Source organism: Phyllostomus hastatus, unplaced genomic scaffold (genome assembly GCF_019186645.2).
Source record: "Phyllostomus hastatus isolate PE091 unplaced genomic scaffold, TTU_PhHast_1.1 phas_scaffold_60, whole genome shotgun sequence".
NCBI lineage: Eukaryota > Metazoa > Chordata > Mammalia > Chiroptera > Phyllostomidae > Phyllostomus > Phyllostomus hastatus.
In genome coordinates, this window is record NW_025334038.1 from 13177220 (window position 1) to 13198848 (window position 21629).

The following is a 21629-nucleotide window of genomic DNA, read 5'->3' on the forward strand; positions in this document are numbered from 1 at the left end:
CTGTGTTCATGGATAGGAAGAATTAGCATCATTAAAGTGTCCTTCCTACCCAAAGCAATCTATAGGTTCAATGCAATGATAGCAAGATACCAATGATGTATTTCACGGAATTAGAACAAAATTCAAAAATTTATATGGAATCACAAAAGGCCCTGAATAGCAATAGCAATCTTGAGAAGTACAAAGTTGGAGGAATCACACGACCTAATATCAAATTATACTTATAAGGCCATAGTAACCAAAACAACATGGTACTGGCATAAAAACAGACACATAGATGAACGGAACAGAACAGAGAGCACAGACATAATCCCACACCTCTATAGTCAATTAATATTTGACAAGAGGAAACAAGCACATACAATGGGCTAAAGATAGTTTATTCAATAAATGGTGTTGGGAAAATTGGATGGATACATGCAGAAAAATGAAACTAGACCACCTTCTTATGCCACACACAAGAATAAAATAAAAATGGATTAAAGACTTAAATGTTAGACCCAAACCATAAAAATCCTGGAAGAAAACATAGGCAGTAAAATCTTAGACATTGCTTGTAGTAGCAATATTGTAGCTGATATATCTCCTCAGGTAAGGGAAACAGAAGAAAAAATAAACAAATGGAACTACATAAAACTAAAAAAAGTTTTTGCATAACAAAGGAAGTCAACAAAATAAAAAGACAATCCACTAAATGCGAGAACATATTCACAGATACATCTAATAAGGGATTAATATCCAACATTTATAAAGAACTTTAAAACTCAATACCCAAAAATCAAACAACCATTTAAAAAATGGGCTACGACCTGAATAGACAGTTCTCCAAAGGGGACATACAGGTGGCCAATAGACATGTGAAAAGATGTTCAAGGTCACTACGCATCAGAGAAATGTAAATGAAAACCATAATGAGATATCACCTCACACCTGTCAAAATGGATAGCATCAGTAAATCAACAAACAGCAAGTGCTGGCAAAGGTTTTATTTTGGAGTCACATCCTAGAGAGTGAGAGAGTTAGATGGTTCATTTAGTTATTCACTTAAAATTTACTTATTGGATCATTTATTGTCCCTGCTAGGTGTTGGGGACATAGGTGTGATTCCTGCAGTCACTGAATTTGTTATATAATCATCAGATATTTAAAAATCATTATGTTATTCATTATGGAGTCTTGACTGTGGGAAGTGATTCAAAAGAAAAAAATGGGCTGCTACAGGTGTTTAATGGAAGGGGGGCTAATGTGGTCTGGAGGTCTGGAAGGCTCCCTGAGGAGATGATGGTTAAATTGAGATTTGAAGAAATCCATGAAAGGGTAACCAGGTGAAAAAAAAGGTAAAAGTGTTCTGCAAATCATTTTTTGGTCATCGCATATCATAGTGATTTTCCTCTTCATTTGACATATTGACCAGTTAGAGTCTCTGCCTTGTTTTTAAGACATTGAGTAAGAGCTTTCCTTTTCTTTGTCTTATGTTGTTCCTTTGGCCTCTTCTACCAGACTATGAAGGAATGCATGTGGGTTTCTAAAGTTTTAGCCTACCGTACCCAGATATTTTGTTTTTTGCTGTTCATTTCAATATGGTCCTCTGTAGTAATTTCTGTGTGTCTTCAATAGGCTCTAGAGTTAAGACATTTTGCTTTTTATCAATAAGTTATAATTTGCTTTCTTAGCTTTTGTTATCCTTCCAGATCACATATGTGTGATGACATATCAGAGGGACCCTAGAACTTATGGAGAGTGAGGGGCAGACCAGTCACACTAATAAAGTAGAAATAAAGACCACCCACTGGTGAACTGAGTCACAGCTTTGGGATACTCTGCCCTTGTTTGAAAAGATTTAAGAATAAAATTGTAGGCAATTTAAGGTAATTTTCAGAGTGCTGGAATACATATATTGGGTCTCCTTGATGGAGCTAATATATAAATGGAAATTTAGAGAGCTATTGTTTGCCCAGATCTTTAACTGAGTAAGTTTCAGTCTGTAATATCAAATTGCTGTAACTTAATTTAGAAAATCACCTAGCTGAATTTGCCTCACTCCAGAAAGGAATTGGATTTGATATGACTAACATAATCTGCTCTGTATAGATTCTTCCAATGTGTTAATAATAGCTTCTCATGTTCCTTAAATAGGGAACTGAGAGAAACAGATATGCCACCTTAGGAAATCCAGTCACAGAATCAGCTGTCAGAGTTTCTTTGTAGTTGCAGTTGCCTTTAAAAACATTTGGTTTCAATAAAGTTTAGGATGTGGGTTTTTTTTTTAAATCAGATTTTAGGTTGATATAGAAATTTCTTAGCATGTTGTGTATAAAATAAGTAAATGTAAAAACAGGGTAAGTAAGGGCATTTCATTAATTGCAGGTAATAGAAAAGAGAAATATAGAAACTACATTTTTTGAAACATAAAAACATGAAGGTTCCTACTCACAGGCAGTAGAAATTAATTAATAGATTAAGCATGGAGTAAGATTAAATTTATCCTAAATGCTTTAAATATGTAAGGAAACCAGATGCATAAATCCTGAACTAAACCTTTGATCTCAGAGGTACTTGGCAAAGCAGCCATGACTGGTTTTTAACTCAGTGTCAGCAAAATAAATTATTTAGCAGCATACAATGCCAATTTGGCCCTGAGTGAGAATAGACTTTAACATTGGCTGAAATGGAAAATGTGGTTGCATACTTTGCAAATCTGGGAGAGATTGCCTGGCTGTTTGTGCCTGGAAACATTACAAGTTTGCCAGTTGGTCTGACCCATAGCAGACCTATCTTTTCTCTTTTATCTGACTAAGTGTTCTCCTATGGTTATTGTACCTTGAGAGTTTTAATGGGCTTATGCAGTGATTGGCCATTTCAGGTTTGGGCCTATCTGTCATCAATTGCCTCTTCCTCTGGTGAGAGTAGCTCAAATTCCTTCTGTCTTCCTCAGATTATGTTCAGGAAGGGCTTCCTTCCCTGGTTCCCAAAGGAGTGCATTACTTGGCCTGGCCAATTAGTCATGTTCTGCATAATGACATTTCAGTCTACAAGAGTTCACATAGACAGCGGTGGTCAGATTAAGATTATAATGGAACTAAAAAATTAGGGCTGTTAGTAGTTAAATCTGGTCAGTACTTTCCTTAGCAACTTGAAGTTAACCAGTAATGGGGGTTTTTATTAATTAGACACAAAACTAAAAGTGATGATTAATATCTTGCCTATATAAATCAGGATATGCAAAGGTCTCCAATAACTAGAATAGTTATATATATGTAACAAGATGAACTTTAGTTCTGATTTTTTAAAAATATTTTATTCATTTATTTTTAGAGAGAGGGGAAGGAAGAGAGATAGAGAGGGAGAGAAACATCAATGTGTGGTTGCTTCTCATGTACCCCCTACTGGGGACCTGGCCCCCAACCCAGGCATGTGCCCTGACTGGGAATCAATCTGGTGATGCTTTGGTTCACAGGCTGGTGCTCAATCCACTGAGCCACACCAGTCAGGCCAAATTCTGATTTTTTATCTAATGGTATACACTGGTAAGATTTGTCAAGTATACTTTTCATATTAATTATGGAATTTTTATATGTATAATAAAACAGGTTAATATTTTCACCTTAATTTACTTCACAGAAATAAGTTCAAATGTAGAAGTAATGAATGAAGAGGTAAGAAGAAAAATATTTGTAATTTATCAAAATATATACTAGAAACTCAAATTTTTAAAAAACTAAAAGCAGAAGTAGCTCTAAGTGTTTCTATTATGATCTATACTTGTGTCCTTCAAATAAACTGCAGATCACAAGAGCGCAGGATAAGGGAGATGTGCAATTTACCTGCAGCACATTGAAAATAATTTAGTGGTTTTAGTTGATTGCAAGCACATTATAATTTAACAAGCTGGTATACTGGCCAAGATGGTTCATTTGGATGCATTGATTCAGATGCAAAACCTTGACCTTGTGAGGTGATAGCCACCTTTCCTTATACAATAATGAAGCCACATCTGAAGAACCAGGGTGTTCGGGGCATTGTGCCTGAGCAGTATTGACAGAAGGGAGTGGCTCAGAGGAAGGAGAGAACATGGGTGAGAGGACCTGTCATAATTCCTGAAAAACTGGGGGTGTTTGCCTTGAAAGAATGAAGACTTGGGATAATATAACTGTCTTTAAACATTTGAATGATATTTATGTGGGAGAATGAGCAAATTTTCCCTGAGCAGCTTTCGAGAGAAAAACTGGGCATAATTTTTGGGGGAGCAGGTTTCTAGTCCAAGCAATGTAATGGGCAGAACTGCCCCAGTGTGGGCTGGATTTCCTCCAAGCTGATTTCTGTCACCTCAGAGACTGTGGAAATTCTGGTGGAAGTAGTGGTGGTGGTGGTGGAGAGGAGGGACAGTGTGTCTGCCTCTAGCCTGGGATTCTGGCAAATTTTTTTTCAGAAGTGGAATTGGTTTTAAGTGGTATCAGCTTCAGAGTTACAAGGAAACCTCAGATTAGACCCTATCTGGGGATTATTAGCACATCCTAGAGCAGGGGCTACTTTGACAGAATACAGTTTCAACTAATTTGTTTTAGCCATCAGGGTAATGATTTCCTGCGTTCTTCCCAGACTTCTTGTAATTGCTTAGGGAAGTAGAAATTGAAAAGGTAAACTGAGGCTCTCTCCTTCTGAACAGCAGCTTAGCATCCTTTCATTCCAATTCACAGCATTTGTAGAAATGAATTACTGAAACGACTCTGACGTCCTACCTCTTCTTGCCATAGCACTTTTTATTCTCTAAATTTACTGCCACATTTTGCCCTTAAACATGGATTCTGAAGCCTACAACTTTCCACATTCTCTTAAAATTACCTGCTTGTCAAAAAACTCATTTCATAAACTTTTAAGAATAACACATTTTATTTGGTCAGAAGAATCATCTTGAGTTTCCTTGTTGATTTTTTAGCAGGGTGGATTGAACTTTAAGTTCTTTAAAGCCATATTTATCCAAAGCCAAATGTGTTTCAGTCTGAAATTTGGGTGACCAGAAATAAAATACATGGCTAAGTAGAGGGAGGTGTTCATGCCCCTATCAATTATCTCCATAAATATGTTGCAGAGATAGACAGGGCTGAGAAGTGGCAAGGAAGAGAAACTCTTCTGAGGCACTGCCGAAGCAGGAATCAGGTGCTAAGTTTAGGTAAAGGACTGGGACACCAGAATGGAGGAAGGCATACTTGATTCAGTATGAAAATCATCCAGATTCAGAACTGAGACCTGAAATGCTAATACTAACCCTGTTGAGTCAGAGAGTTCTGGGCTCTTTGTCTGAAGTGATATTGCAGGCTAGACGAGCCATCTCCCAGACACTCATTTGAGGACATTCCGTGGATTGGGGCCTAGACTGGAAAGACCTTAGAAGTTTCTTCCAAACGTAAAGTTTCTATGTTCCTTGTCCATCGTTGCTGGTAATAACAGGAGTGCTTTGGATAAGGAATGTCTTTAGCCTTTCTGTGAGCTTTTTTAGCTTTATTACATTCTTTGACATGGATAATTTCAATGTTGTTTCTTAGATGTGCTTTTCAAATAGCAGCTGTAGCACACAGCCACTAATGTCAGGCCTTCCTCATCCAATAATTTTTCTATCTTGAATCTCCTTATATAGAGAAATTTTGGAGCTACCATCGTCACTCATGGTCCTACAAACAGAAGAATGTTGGATGGAATGTGGGCTTGCAGGGGGGAAAATAAACAAAACAAAACAAAATGAAACAATGACATGTTAGAAAATGTGAGACCAGGAAAGTTTTAGAAAGTACTCAGGTAAAAATTAAGATTTCTGCTTTTAGTGGAAAGCTATCATATTAACTTATAGGTATTATTGATATTTAGGCATACATTCTTCAATGCATATAGTAAAGCTAAGAGGAAATGCCTGGAATGGATCATTCCTGAAAGAACTTGGTGCCTTTTACTGTGGAGGTCTTCAAATATGCATGTTCAACTTGAAACAAGGAAGCCTTCATTATTTCAGATTTATTGTCTGCTTAGCTTTACATTTAAGGAAGACAGATGATCATGGAGAAAGGGAGTCCATGTGGGTAGTTTAGGAAGAGTGAAATGTGGTTAGCTTCATCTTTTATAATAATGGAAAGGCATAGAAGCCTCATATAGCTTTCAATTACTTACTATATTAGCAAAGGAATTGAGAACTTAAGAAAATTAACTAGAGTACTTAAAAAGATTTGCTAGCTCTAGCTTGTGTGGCTCAGGGGATTAAGTGCCAGCCTGTGAACCAAAGAATCACCGGTTCGATTCCCAGTCAGGGCACATGCTTGGGTTGCAGGCCAGATCCCCAGTGGGGGGCACATGAGAGGCAACCACACATTGATGTTTCTCTCCCTCTCTTTCTCCCTCCCTTCCCCTTTCTCTAAAAAATAAATAAATAAAATATTTAAAAAATAAAAATAAAAAGATTTGCTAGATCTTGTAATGTTAGTATCTCTTGCAGTCATAATAATGCCCCCCCAACACTGCAATAAAAAGATGCCCATGTCCTAATCCCTGGAATCTCACAATGTGTTATTTTACATAGTAGAGTGGAATTAAGGGTGCAGGTGGAACTGAGGTTGCTAACTAGCTGAACCTGAGGTGGGAAGGGTATCCTGGTTTTTTTGAATGGGCCCAATGTATTTAATCACCAGTGTCCTATGAGTTAGAGAGGCAGAGGCAGAGTGTCAGCATGATTCTGCATGGGAAAGACTGAATGCTGTTGCTGGCTTTGGATATGGAAGGGGGCCATGAGCCACTGGACACAGCCTCTAGCAGTTGCAAAAGCAAGGATATGGATTCTTCTCTAGAGCCTCCAGAGGAAGCATAGCTCTGCTGGCACCTTGAGTTTAGTCTAGTGAGACCCCTTGCAGACTTCTGACCTTGAGAATTCTAAACTTTGTATTATTTTATGCCACTAAGTTTATGGTAATGTGTTATAGCAGCCATAGCGAACACATAATCTATCTCTATAATTAAAATTTATTACCTATTTCTCTATAGTGTGTACTTTATATGGCACTAAAAATCCTAAAAGTTGAAGAAAACCTTGCCTTTGGAAGCAGCAGAGTTGGGGTGGTTCTACCCTACCTATAGGCATTCTTGAGTGTAAAGGAGGAAGCAGCACTTCCAAAGTATTATGGGTCAGGGCAGCCACTGAAAACATTAAGTGAACAATTTCTGAGGATAGCTGAATAGAAGAAAGGGAGGACACAGGAGCAGGCCTGGGCTTCAAAATCTATTCTGAGACTTTAGAAACACTCACAAGATGTTTAAGGAAGAAAAATCAGTAAAATGATGTTAAAGCACCACAGAAAATACATATTTTGCTGAGAAATATGACTTAATAAAGATAAATAATCTATTACTTTTATTAAGGAAACAACAAATTTATGGGGACTTTTTTTTTGCCAATTATGAAATGTACATAGGATTTGAAAGAAGGAACAGAAAAGCTAATTATTTAATTTTGATCATAGCATTTATTTTGAAATCCAGGTTTTTTGTTATTCATTTGTTTTTGGTTTCAGCAAAAGATCAAAGTAGAAGTTCTAATAGAATGGAGAATATAAATCACATTACTATTTCTGAATACTATATTCCAGAGATGGAGACAATAGTTCTCTGCTTTTGGGGGGTCGGAATTGTGTGATGAAAACAATGTGACAAGGATGAATCTATTAATATTCACCATCACTTTCCTGTCCCTGCTCTGTGTGGAAGTCTTTGGACTGGCGTGTTTGACACTGCACACTCTCTAATATCCCTTTCACTCCACTCTCCTATTTATTTTACAGATGAGATTAATTAGTAGGGGAGAACAAGAGAAGAAGAGATAGGCAATTTGTGTAGGAAAGGCTCATGATTTACTCAAGAGAGTAGAAGGGAATGAAGGCAACAGAAAAAGGAAATTAAGAGGGAAAAGGAGAGCCCATATTAACCTACTGCCAAGGAGCTTTTGATTTGGGAGAGCTGTGAGTAAATTGTGGTCAAGGGTATAGCTGAGTGAGAGAGTTAGTGAAAGGGAAAAGAAATGGCATTTGTATGTTTTGAATCGGATCTCCTCACATGTTCTTTGACAGATGTGAATAAATAATTCCTTTTATATCATTACACTTTATGTATGTACATGTTAATGTGCTAGAATGGTGAGACTAGACCACACAAAGAACTACTATTTACTTGGTTTACAACTATTTGTATCACTATGTTATCATTTGGTATAAAATATGTATAGTCAGAGTGGTTAAGTCTAGCCCTTTGTCCACTCTACAGTTGTACCCTTGTAACTGAACATAGCTAGAAAAAAAATCCACAATTTTGTTACCGAATGTTTGCACTTAAAATTCCATTTCACAAAATTCCGATAGGCCTTCAGTGATGTGGTCTCCATCCAGCAAGGTCTGTATGTTGTGAATGCAATGAACAAATTCACACAGACTACAGAAGTCCTGTGGAGAAAAAGGGACAGCACGACCACTCTCTGAGAGAGAGAGACCACCCTGACCCTTGCCTGGACAGGCTTTTATTGCTTTCTAATAGCATACACCAAAGAAGGTTCTCATTCATTATTCTCAGGTTTGCTTTAGGTGATTACTTTTTACAGATAACAAAAGGAAGGATGTTACTGATTACTTACAGATTAACAAGGAAAAAATGTTGCAAATTCAAGGGAACGATGAGTGATTGGTCTGGTTGTACTCTGTCCTTGGGAGGATTAGCACAGACTTCAGGAAGTTACTTTCAAGATATGTAGTAAATATTTTCTGCTTCAATTCAGGGTGAGGGAGTTTTAGCAAAAGCAAGCCTCAAAGCAGCCTGGTTTCCCAGGGGAAAGCTGATCTGTGGGTTTGGCTCCTGTGTGTTACTCACCCCTGCAGGTTTTCTCATAGGGCTGGACTATATTCGCCATGCCAAGCAGGTCAGTTCCCTATACCTCAGCAGCACCTAGAGATTTTATCATATGTCCTCAGTAAATTTGTTTTCCTCATGCCCAAGACAACTTTCATGTTTTCTTAAATCTTCAGCACACCCAGTTCTTCTTTCACTAAGAAAGGAATCAGAAGAGAATTGCCTCATCTTCAATCAACTTGCATCTATGTTAGGCCTGGCTGCTTTTTGCAGTGGGGTATTGTTTCTCCTTCTGTCTCAGGCCAGTTCCAACCATGTGCATAGCTTCACTAACTGTTCCTCTTATTTTGACTTATTAACTTTTCCCCTCTATATTGGAACATTCTTATCCTTATGCAAATATTCTCTATTGTCTCACATCCTCCCAACAAAAACACCTCCCCAACTACCATTGCACTTCTCTACAGCAAATCAAGACTATACTTTCAGGGATCATTTCTATAGTTTGTTTCTATATAGCAAACCTCCTTAGAAGGGTTGTTTATACTTGTTAGCTTTACTTCATCATTACTCGTTATTGCTTTTCCCCACTTCAATCAGATATTTTTTCACATTGCTCATATGAAATTGCCCTTGCTAAGGTCATCTTCCAAGATCCTATAGTCAGTTCTCTGTCCTCATATTTTTTGATCTTTCATGTTTAAACAGGAGAATTAGGGAAGGTCTTACTAAGAAGATGGCATCTGAGCAAAGAACTGAAGGTGAAGAAACAGCCATAAGGGGAAAGCTCTGGGTAGAGGGGGAGACAAGTGCAGAACTCTCCCTTCCTACTACATCTTTTATCTACTTCACATTAAGGGACCTGCTTTCATGAAGTTCAGCATTGACTTTTTAATTGTCAATGGCATTTCGGAGGTCCTTTCTCTGTTCAACTTGACATCTCTGTTTTATTGGTTCTATTAGTCTTGTTTCAACCACTTTTTTTTTACTGTTCATTTGAAATAACCTGGTTTTCTTTTTTGCTTCTGGTTTCTATTTGTCTTTTATTGTATTGGAATTCAGTTGACCTTTGAACTACATGGGTTTGCACTGCAAAGATCCACTTATACATGCATGTTTTTCAATAAACAACATACTATTTTTGATCTATGGTTGGGATTCCATGGATATGAAGGGCCAACTCTATGCATTGGTCTATGCCAGTTAATACAGGGGACTTGAACATTTGTGGCTTTTGGTTTCCAGTGGGGTCCTGAAATCAATCCCAACAGAAACGAAGGGGCAACCAGTGTAGTTAAATTTTGAGGAATCAAAAGTTATACATGGATTTTAAATGCTTAGGGAGTTGATGCATCTAACCCTAATGTTGTCAAATGGTCAGCTGTACACACACACACACACACACGTGTGTATATATATATACATACATATATAAACACATATATAATATAAATTATTATGGTAAGAACATGATACGAGATTTACTTTTAACATATTTTAAGTGTAAATAAAATATTAACTGTAGTCACAACATTGTACAGCAGAGCTCTAGGAACTATTCATCTTGTATAGTTGAAACTTTGTACCTGTGACTTCCAGAGACTATGAGAAAGGGGAAATTGAGAGGTGCTTATCATAGTAATTTTTAATGCCCACTTGTTAACTTGTGAATTTCATTTTTTCTCTATAATTCTTTTTCTATATTCTTATTATGGCATATCACATGTTGGTGCTCAAATCATGATTTTGTGCTAAATTCATTAGAGATATTTATCACTTTTCTAGATTCAAGTCTCTTTTCTGTGCATATGCCTTCATTCCTCTGCTGGCCACACATTTTTTCCAAATTAAGTGCTCTAATTTATCAAGACCATATACTTGATGGGCTTGATTTATCAGCTTTTGTCTCATTATCCTCCCAGTGCTGAAAATTGAACACATGACCCTATCCCAAATCTTCTCTCCTGGCTACCTTCTTTCTCACTGTGGTCTCAGGGATAGTTCTGTCTAGACCAAACCTCATAGCTGTCTTTAGCTTTACAGTTTCTCCCCAATAAAATGTATATAAATTCTTTCTAAACAAGATTTTATGAGTCAGTTTCTTTATTTTTGTTTTTACTGCTATATTTTAGCTCAGGTCTTATATCTTTTTGTTTTGACTACCATAGTGGCATGGTTTATATGCTGTGTTCTTTATCTTTTGTTTCTAATCTCCTATTCCAAAATAGGAGAAAAAGTTCTGGTCCCATCAAACCATTTCCATGTTGTATTTGCTGGTGTAGGGTGAACGGCATCAGTCAGGCTCCCTCTCCCAGATGTCTGGGCAACTAACATAAGCAGTGTTCCCATAGCCTTGAGTGGGCTCACACATGCGGAATCACACTGTGTTATACAATATTTTGACACCCTGCCGGTTTTGTGTACATTTAGCACATAAGGGACTTGGGGATTCCCACTATGTGACTCGCTGCTTGTGGAATGTGTGGATCACCCACCCTTGAATAAAGGTATGTTAGGCCTTCCCATGGCTCTACACATTTTCTTCTGTCTGCCCAGATTCTGAGTGAACCTGCATGGCCTTGAAGGGCTAAAAGACAGCTGGCCTTCTAATTCTATGCAGACTGGTCTGTTTAGTGTCCTCTGAATATATTATAAAGCAACTTCCCTGTCTAGAAAGACTTTTTTTTCTTTCTAAGTTCTGTACATGTTTCAAGACATAGATCAAAAGAAATCACTAGTTGTAAATGATTTTCTCTCTCTACCATGTCCTACTTGTATATCTATGTATGGGTACATTCATCCATCCATCTACCTACCTATCTACCTACCTACCCCTTCACCCTTTTCCCCTTCTTTACTAAACTCTCTATCCCTTACTATCTTTGGAACTCATTCAGCCTTGCTTTTATGGAGTCGCCCCTCCCTTTATACATGTCCTGTATCCTTGATTAAATTTTAAGCTTCCTGGGGAAGAGAATGCTTCCTGCACTTTATTGTGGCCTCTACAGTGCTCAGCATGGTACCTCATAGATGGGAAATACTCAAAACAGCATTTCTTGGTTGGCTATTTAAAATAAACTTATCACAATGAAATTATATTCTAACCCAATATTTTAAGCTTATTGGGTATCTCTACAGGGATGTCACGAAGGGGTATTAAACTCAAAATGTCCTAGCTGTTCCTGTAATCTGCCCCACTGTGCTTGGCCTAACTTGCTTACCTTTCTCTATTGCTTCCCCTGTTAAATGATGTATTGATCCTACCAGTTACCTGAATACAATCTTGACACCACTGTTTTCTCTATTTCTCTTTGTTATTGTGTCCAGTATTCACCAAATGTTATTAATTCTACCTTTATGACACCTCAGCCCTGTTTCTCCCCATCTTTTGGCATTGTCCAAGGCCTCGGGTCCTTTCTCCTAGGTCACTGCATTAACCTGTTCCTCATCCTCTGCTTTGATATTGTCCTCTATCAATCGTTTTTCTTATTTGTATATTTCAGATTATTTATATATTATTTTAGTTTTGGTAGATATTCTTAGAGATAAACATATATAAATGAAGGATTAAAGAATAATTGTTAAATGAGCCATGATCCAACAATCCAGGCCAAGAAATGGAATATTACCTTGTGCACCCATGTGCCTTGTTTCTGTCACAATCTACTCCTTCTCAACCTGCAGAAAGCACTTTTCCTTATGTTTATGTTTTCATTCCTTTTCTTCAGAGTTACTGCTGATAGACTTTTGAACTTTATGCCTACTTTATGTAAATGAAATTATGCCTTATATGGGTCTTCTGTGAATATTTTTTTACTCTACTTGTTTTTTCCTGAGATTCATCCTTATAGTGCCATGTTGCTGTATGTTTTTATTGCTGCACAGTGTTCTACTAAATGAATATTAGGCAATTTAATTTTTCATTATATTGTAAGTGGACAGTTGGATTGTTTCCACTTTTTCTCTTGCAAATAATACTGCTCTGAACATTTTAGGAATGTCTCATGATATAGATGAGCATGAGTTTCTGTGGGATTTGTATGTTGGAGTTGATTTGCTGGGGGTGTATATATTGAATTAACTATTAATGGCAAGTTCTTTTTCAAAGTGACTAAGTCAGCTTATAATTGTTTTAGCAGTATATGGGTATCTATATTATTCATATCCTAATGATATGTGTTATCAACCTTAAGATATTTTTTGTTTATTGTATGTTACATATTATATATGTACAAAGACATGCATTTGTAGTTTTTATTTGCATTTTGGTGATTATTGGTGAAGTTGAGGGTCTTTTCATGTTTATTAGCCATTTGAATTTCCTTTTTGTTAAATATCTATTGAAGTGTTTTTGCCCATTTATTTTGGTTTCTCTTCATTTTTTAAAAAAAATATAATCTTTATTATATTTTTTCCATTATCATTTTGTCCCCTTATACCTCCTTCCCCTCAGAAATCATACTGTGTTGTCCATGAGTCCTTTTTCTTTTTTGCTCAATTTCTCTACCCCCTAACTCTGCCCCCTGACTAGCTGTCATCTGTCACTCTATTGGTTTGTAGGAATTCCTTATATGTTCCTGGGATAAGCTCTCTGTTGATTATGTGTAATGCAATTTATATTCCTTCTGTATCTTCATTTTTATTTCCTTGTAGTATCTTTTAATACAGAAGTTCTTGATATTAGGTAGTACAATTCCTCCAATTTTGTTTTTCTTTTCAGGATCACTATTGCTATGTGGGGTCTTTTGTGGTTCCATATAAATTTTAGAAATGTTTGTTCTAGTTCTGTGAAATTCATCATTGGAACTTGATAGGAATTGCATGGAATCTATAGATTGCTTTGGGCAAATGGATATTTTAATGATGTTAATTCTTCCTATCCATGAACACTGGATGTACTTCCACTTATTTGTATCTTAAATTTCTTTCCTCAGTGTCTTACAATTTCCTGGGTACAGGTATTTTATTATTTTTGCACAATTATGAATAAGATTGTGTTCTTAATTCTCCTTTTTGGTAATTCATTATTGGCATATAAAATGCAGCTGACTTCTGGGTATTAATTTTGTACCCTGCTACATTGCTGAATTCATTTATCAGTTCTAGTAGTTTCTTGGTGAAAGCTTTTGGGTTCTCTATGTACAGTATCATGTTATCTGCAAAGAAAGACAGTTTTACATCTTCCTTTCTAATTTGGATGCCTTTTATTTCTTCTAGTCTGATTGCTATGGCTAGCACATCCAGTACAACATTGAATAATGTAGGTGCAAGTGGATAATAATCAAAACAGCATAGTACTGGCATGAAAACACACTTAGATCAATGAAACAGAATAGAGACACCAGAAATAAACCCACACTTTTATAGCCAATTAATATTTGAGAAAGGAAGCAAGTACATACAATGAGCTAAAGATAGTTTATTCAATAAATGATGTTGGGAAAATTGGACAGACACATACAGAAAAATGAAACTAAACTACCTTCTTTTATCACTCAGAAGAATAAATTCACCATGAATTAAAGACTTAACTATTATCTTCAAAGCCATAAAAATTATAGAAGAAGACATAGGCAGTAAAATCTTGGACATTGTTTCTAGAAATATTTTATTGGATATATCACCCCAGGCAAGGGAAACAAGAGAAAAAATAAGCAAATGTGACTACTTCAAACTAAAATGTTTTTTTTTCATAGCAAAAAACAAATCAACAAAATAAAAGGATAACCCATAGAATGGGAGAACATATTCATGGATACATCTGATAAGGGACTAATATACAAAATTTATAAAGAACTTATAAAGCTCAACACCCAAAAAAACAAACAATTCAATTAAAAGTGGGCAAAGGACCTGAATAGGCACTTTTCCAAAGAAGACATACGGATGACCAGTAGAGATATGAAAAGATGCTTAATGTCACTAATCATCAGAGAAATGCAAATTAAAACCACAATAAGATATCACCTCACACCTGTTAGAATCGCCATTATTAATAAATCAATGAACAGCAAGTGCTGATGAGGATGTGGAGAAGGGGAACCCCCTTTTGCACTGTTGGTGGGGATGCAGACTGGTGCAGTCACTGTGTGAAGCACTATGGAGATACCTCAAAATATTAAAAATAAATCTGCCTTTTACCCAGTAATCCCACCTCTGGGAGTATATCTAAAGAAACCCAAAACACTAATTTGAAAGAACATAAGCATCCCCCTATGTTCACTACAACATTATTTGCAATCACTAAGATATGAAGCAGCCCAAGTGTCAATCAGAATATGAGTGGATAAGACAACTATGGGACATTTGCACAGTGGAATACTGCTTGGGTGTAAAAAAGTAGAAAATCTTACCCTTTGCGACATGGATGGACCTAGAGAACATTTTGCTAGGTGAAATAAGCCAGTCAGAGAATATCAAATACCATATGATTTCACTCATATGTGGAATCTAATGAACAAGCTGAACTAAGCAAAATAGAGACAGACTTATAGGTAGAGAGCAAGATGACAGCTATGGGGAAGGATCAATCAAAAAGGAAAAAGGACTCATGAACATGGACAACAGTGTGGTGATTGCTTGGGGGGAGAGGGTATAAGGGGGCTAAATGATAATGGAAAATACAATAAAAATTATAAACAAAAACAGAAGTTCTTAATCTTAACATAGAAAAACTTATCAGTAATTTATAGTTAGTATATTTGGAATCTTGTTTAAGAAATCCTTTCCTACCCTGTGCTAATGTAGATGTTATTTTATATTATTTTTTGAAATTTGTAATATTTAGGTCTTCATTCCATCTTTAATCCTTTGTTTAAGCTTTTAAATGGAAGGCAATAGCCTTTTAACTCTTTTGGGTTTGCCTTTTGGTTTCTGTCTCCTTCCATCTATCTCACACTTTGCAACTAGACTCATCTTTAAAACAGCAGGTTGGCTAGCTTGTGAAAAGTATGCACCATGTTACCCAGCACACAGTGAGGCATAGCTGACGGGACAAAAAATACTAAGAATGTTGAACTGCTCAGAGAAAACAGCCCAATATTTTTACCCTAAAATTTGAGGTACATTTTTCTTTGAAATTTCTAATTCCTTTCTCTCTCTAATTTTGTCCTTCTGAACTCCTTTACGTCTTCTAAAGTCTAACTCGTTTTCAGAACTTTTCCAGGTTCTTTTGATAAGAAATGTTGGCTCTATTCTCATACCACTTCATCTTGCCTCTTAGCTCTGTTTAGAGCCTGCCTCTATTTCCAGACTTCCCTTTCTGTAATAACATGAAACAGATCTTATTTTAAAGTTTGTGACTCCAGTAGGTTGTCATCTGTTTTGGAATAAATATTTAATCCTAATAATTTTTTACTTCAGAGAGCATCAACTGTGATGCTTTGCATGTTGTGGGACCTCAAACTATTTTTTGAACCAATGTGTTCATTAATTCATTTTATTTAGATTTTCATAACATGAGTTTATAAGAATTATCTATATAAGAGTAAATTTTTGCAAAAATATTTTGTGAAAATAGTGAAAGTGTAAGAGGAAGAAATAAATGGAGACCTCTAGCCCTCATTTGCTACCCTGTTCTCAGAACACATTGGGCAAGGCAGAAAAAAATTTTCTTTATAAAAACTGAATAATCTCAGAGGAAAGACGTATAAGTAGCAATATTTGGGGAACTTTGGCTTCGCTATAAAAAACTACCACCTAGTCACCATAAGTAAAGCCACCAGTTGATAAGCTTTCAATCAACTTTTCAGTGTTTCATGTGTAATATAAGGGTCCTCATACATTTTAGGGAAGTCTCTAACATGAATGTCATAAGCTGGAACAGCAAAACAACTACAGATCTACAAAGGAACTTCAGGAAGTAGAGGCAATGCTGGAAAAATACTTTAGAAACTTAATATTAAGAGAAATAGGAGAAAATATTGAATACATGACATAATATTAGGCTACTTAAAAAAAACCTGTCAGAATGTCAAAGTGCTTTAAAAAGAAAATAAGAAAAAGGAAAAATATAAGAAAAAATAAAGGAAAATATAAAAACATTTAAAAGTCATCTTTACAGTTCTGACATTTGATTACTAAAAATTTCAGAAAGGCATAACTTTAAAAATGTGATAAAAAATAAATAACAAGAAATTTTCCAGAATTGAAATATATCAATAACTAGATTGAAGGATCTTATCAAGGTCTAGCTCAGTAAGGTAAAAAAAACAAATTTATTCCAAAGTACAAATAATGAAATGCAGAATATCAGAAATAAAGAGAACATTCTAAAATATTTCAAAGAGAAAAAGAGAGAGAAAGAAAATCCAGTTTGTATACCAAGAACTTGGAATATAATTACATTAGATTTCCGGCTTGGAAGATTAGAAGCTGTAGGTAATATATGAAAGCTTTTAAAAATCTAGCCAGATGATTCATTAAAGTCTCATAACATGTAGAATAAAAAGACTTTTAGACTAATATATTTCAAAAATTAACTTCTTTCTGGAAGCTATTTACTGATGTATTCTAATAAAACAATGGAATAAACCCCAAAATCAAAAACTATTGGAAAATATTTTCTACCAAAATAAGGAGAAAAACATGCAAGCCTAAAACAAGAAGAAGTAAGACAAAGGGAATTCCCAGCAAGTCTGTGATGGGAAATTACAGAATTATATTTTGCAGGCCTAAAAAACTGATCTAGTTTGTAGCTGGAGAAAGGAGAACCCATGGAGGCAGGTCCTTAATTAAAATGCACATTGACAGATTATTAGGTATATTTATGGAGATTATATGTCTTTGTTTTCTTAATACACTCATGATTTATACCTATGATTTTGGCTTAATCATTGATAACGTACTTTCACTCCCAGAGTTGGTCTTCCGAGACATGCTCTTCCATGTAAAATATCGCCTTGAAAGTCTCAAATGGTGTAGGATGGAACAGGCACAAAACAAAGTAAAAACATTAAAAAATGAGGCAGATTTAAAATTTTAAGAACATTAAATATTGTGTACAAAAGCAAATATAATCATTTTTTATCCTGAACAAGCCTGTAGATTCAAAACACAAACTGAGGGTTATTGGTTAGGATACAGTCAACTATAATAGAAATTGCTTACTTGATTTGGCTTCACCAACATTTTAATGTAATATCTCGAATAAGAGATTTGACATAGGAAAGCCTCTGTCACAGTGCCTGCAGGTGTGGGCTCACTTCTCATTCAATGTTTACTTCTCTCCTCCTCCTCCTGTTTGACTTTCAGCTTGCAAGGTGTATGCACAAGTTCCAGCATTCCATTTGGTCATGATAAAGGCAGAAGCAGAAAGAGGATCATCTCTGCTAATGTCTCCTTTTTAGGTCCTAGGAAACCTTTCCCAGTAACTTCCCAGAAGTCTTGCCACCAGTGTCCAGCACTGATGAATTAAGATAGAGAAATATAAGTGTACTATTTAGAAATCTGATGGTAATCATCAATGGAGATAATGAAAGAGTTTCTCTGGGAAACAGGCAGCAAGGGGAAAAATAAGTTTCTCTTGATACTGTATTATATCTTTTATTGTTACTTGATATTTTAAACAACGTGGATGTAATTATTTGATAAAAATATTGTTTAAATATGAAGACCTATGATTATAATTTTAGACCTAATGTCATAATTTTAAGTAACAGCTAAACATTCCATTAGTTTTTCTATAACATTTAATCAATCCCTTATCAAAATGTATTTAGGATGTTGAGAACTTTGTTATTGCAAATTATGAAGAGCAGTCCTTAGTTTGTTTATAATACTTTAGACATACTTACAAACATTAAATAGACTTGGGTTTGAGGCAAGTTGTTGTTAGGGAGAAAATAAGGATTAAGTGGAGGTTCTCAAATGTTGTGGCAGCACCTAAGAATCACTGGCAGGGGTTCTCTATCACAGTGCCTGGGCTGTTCCCCAGACCAACTGAATCCATACTTCTTTGAGGTCAGGGCACCTACATAGACATGGGTTAACTCTCCCAGTGATCTAGTGAATACTCACAAATGAGAATTGCTGAATTCAAGGAGATTATTCTACTCACTCGCCAAACCTGCGGCTCCATGATTTTAAAACATTTGATATGTCTGTGGTATAAGTTGAGTGAAGATTATATAATTTCTTATACCAATTCCTCTCTTCATATCTTCTGTCATCTCTAGTCTTGCCTTCCCTGTCATGCTCTTATTCCCACCCCCTGCTTTAAGATAAGGAATATAAGGAAGCACACAGGTTAAAATTGGAGGATATTGTTTCTTCTTTCCTTCCTTTATATTGTAACCAGTCTTATTCTTCTAGAGGAGCAGAAGATGTTCCATCTATACTGACCATTTTGAATAATGTGCTTCCTTAACTTGGTCTTCTTTCAAATGCATAATGAATATCTTGTGCATTATTATAACCCTCACATTTTCAGTTCTTCATATTCCCTAATGGCCCCAGCTTTTCAGTGTGGGAGACTGGTTCTACTTTTACATTCCATCATGGCAAATAGATTGAATTTAAAGACTACATATCTTTGTTTTTCTTTATACTGAGCTTTTTTCTTATAATGGAGGTTTTTGAAAATGATTTATCATTACAGGACAAGCAAAATTCATTATTTACAAAAATTATTTGTGAAAATGAATTTCCAAGTCTTCCACAGTATTCATTCTATTATTGTACCAGTAGAAAAGTGTTTTCAATTTACCTTTTTTATCAAACCAAACTGCAAATACATTGTACTGCTATGCCATCTGTAGCAAGCTGTTGTAATTACCCATCTGTTTCAAACTGTGGTTTTGTTAGTACATTCTTGCATTTGGTGTTTTGCACAATTAAGTTCATTAAAGTAACACTCTTGAGTTTTTATATTTAGGGTAATGTTTTTGAACTCTGGTGTTCTAGAAAGTATAAGATAATATGGGGAGATTTGGTAAGGCAGATATTTTATTCTCAATGACTTGCATTGGCTAGGGAAACAATATTTTGAAACTAAAGTATCATGAGATAATGATTTGTATAATCACATATTTCAAAAAGTTTTTTATACTTTAATGAAAGACTAAATGGAAATAAGTAATGATGATTCAGATTATGCTTTTTTTATTATGGTTTCCTTAAAGAGCTTAATGACATTTATTTTCATCCTGCCATTAACAGTTATTTGCTCTTCACATTGTCTATTGTTGTGTCTATAGTATTTTGGTATTCTTTTTTTTTAATGTTATTTTTTTAGGAATAAATTGTAGAATTTTAAAGTATTTTTTAAAGATTTTATATTTATTTATTTTAGAGAGATGAAGAAGGGAGGGAGAAAGAGAGGGAATGAAACATCAGTGTGTGGTTGCCTCTAGCACACCCCATACTGGGAATATGGCCTGCAACCCAGGCATGTCCCCTGACTGGGAATCAAACCGGTGATGCTTTGGTTCACAAGCCTGCACTCAATCCACTGAGCTATGCCAGCCAAGGCCGTATTTTGGTACTCTTATAATTCAAAATGTTTTTACGTAGTTTGCCTCAAAATGTGCTATTTTACTTTTGTTAAACCTCCCAATTCATTACAGTTTGTATCGAGATCTATGTGTAAGGGTAAACATTGCTTTTTTAGGTAAAATTTATTCTTTTGACAACTCAAGATATGGAAATTCATTTTGAATGGAGATTTTATAGTTGATATCTTTATGATATAAAAGAATTAACATAGTCTATTCTCTTTCTATGATGTTTTGTATAAGGGTTTATATAGAATATCATAGTTTTAGAGTAAAAAATTGATTATTACATGTTTTTATTTAGGTATATTTTAAAAATATGCACAAGCACCTAATAACACGGTGTAGAATGTTGCATTTGATGAATGATAATAATAAGATCAATGTCTACTAACTGTGTATCATGTGCCAGAAACAATGTTGAAGGAATGACCTCTATTATTTCTTTTAACCTAATAATGATAATAATTTAAATAGATATTATTACTATTATATTTAACTTATATGAGTGGGAAGAGGCTTAGAGGTTACGTAATTTTTCCAAACTCACACATGTCTTCTGGCAAATATGAGTTTGAACCAGATTCAGTTTCTTACTTTGTCTTATATAGTAAATAAATCATTGTTCTTTTAAAATACATTACATAGCATATCAACCAGGCTCCATTCAAGAAATATAAAATACTATAAACACTTAAATCAGAATGAATTTAATATACATATTGGGAAACAGAGTATCAAGTGGTCAAAGAGATAACCCAGAAATTGGTAATGGTAGAAAGAGGCTGTCACTTCTAGGGCTAATGAAGGGAAGAAGTAGTGCCATGAGAACTTAGTACCTCAAGGAGTGGCCAGTATGGGGCTAGGACTGGTGACCCTGAGAAGAGGTACGGTCCAGCAGGCTGGCTATAATGGATATGAAATGAATAGGTATGTGGGACAGGTAGTTGGCATGCTTCTCTTGGGCTTCTTAAGGAAGTGTCAACCAACACAGATGTTGCCATGATTTTTCAGGTCAGATTAGTGTAAGTTATCAGAAAATATAAATCACAGGGTAGATAGATAATCATTACTCTTAATAGAAGCAGATATAACTTTGTAAACCATCATTCTAAAAAGTTTATTTCTGTCGCTTTGTCAGCTCTTGCTGGTAAGAAGCTGTGACTCTGACAGCTTATAATTTTAGAAACAAGGCTGGTGCTGTTTTGACACAATAAATATTTGTCTAGTGGGTTTGGGGAGTAACTTGGTGACATCCTAGAGTCC

The 21629-nt window shown here is 35.5% G+C and overlaps 1 protein-coding gene and 1 pseudogene across 1 annotated transcript in view; both read left to right on the forward strand.

The window, feature by feature from the left end:
- THSD7B (thrombospondin type 1 domain containing 7B) overlaps positions 1-21629 on the forward strand; it is a 776886-nt gene that overhangs the window by 59078 nt on the left and 696179 nt on the right. The window lies entirely within an intron of this gene.
- Positions 9345-9419, forward strand: LOC123810526 (annotated as a pseudogene).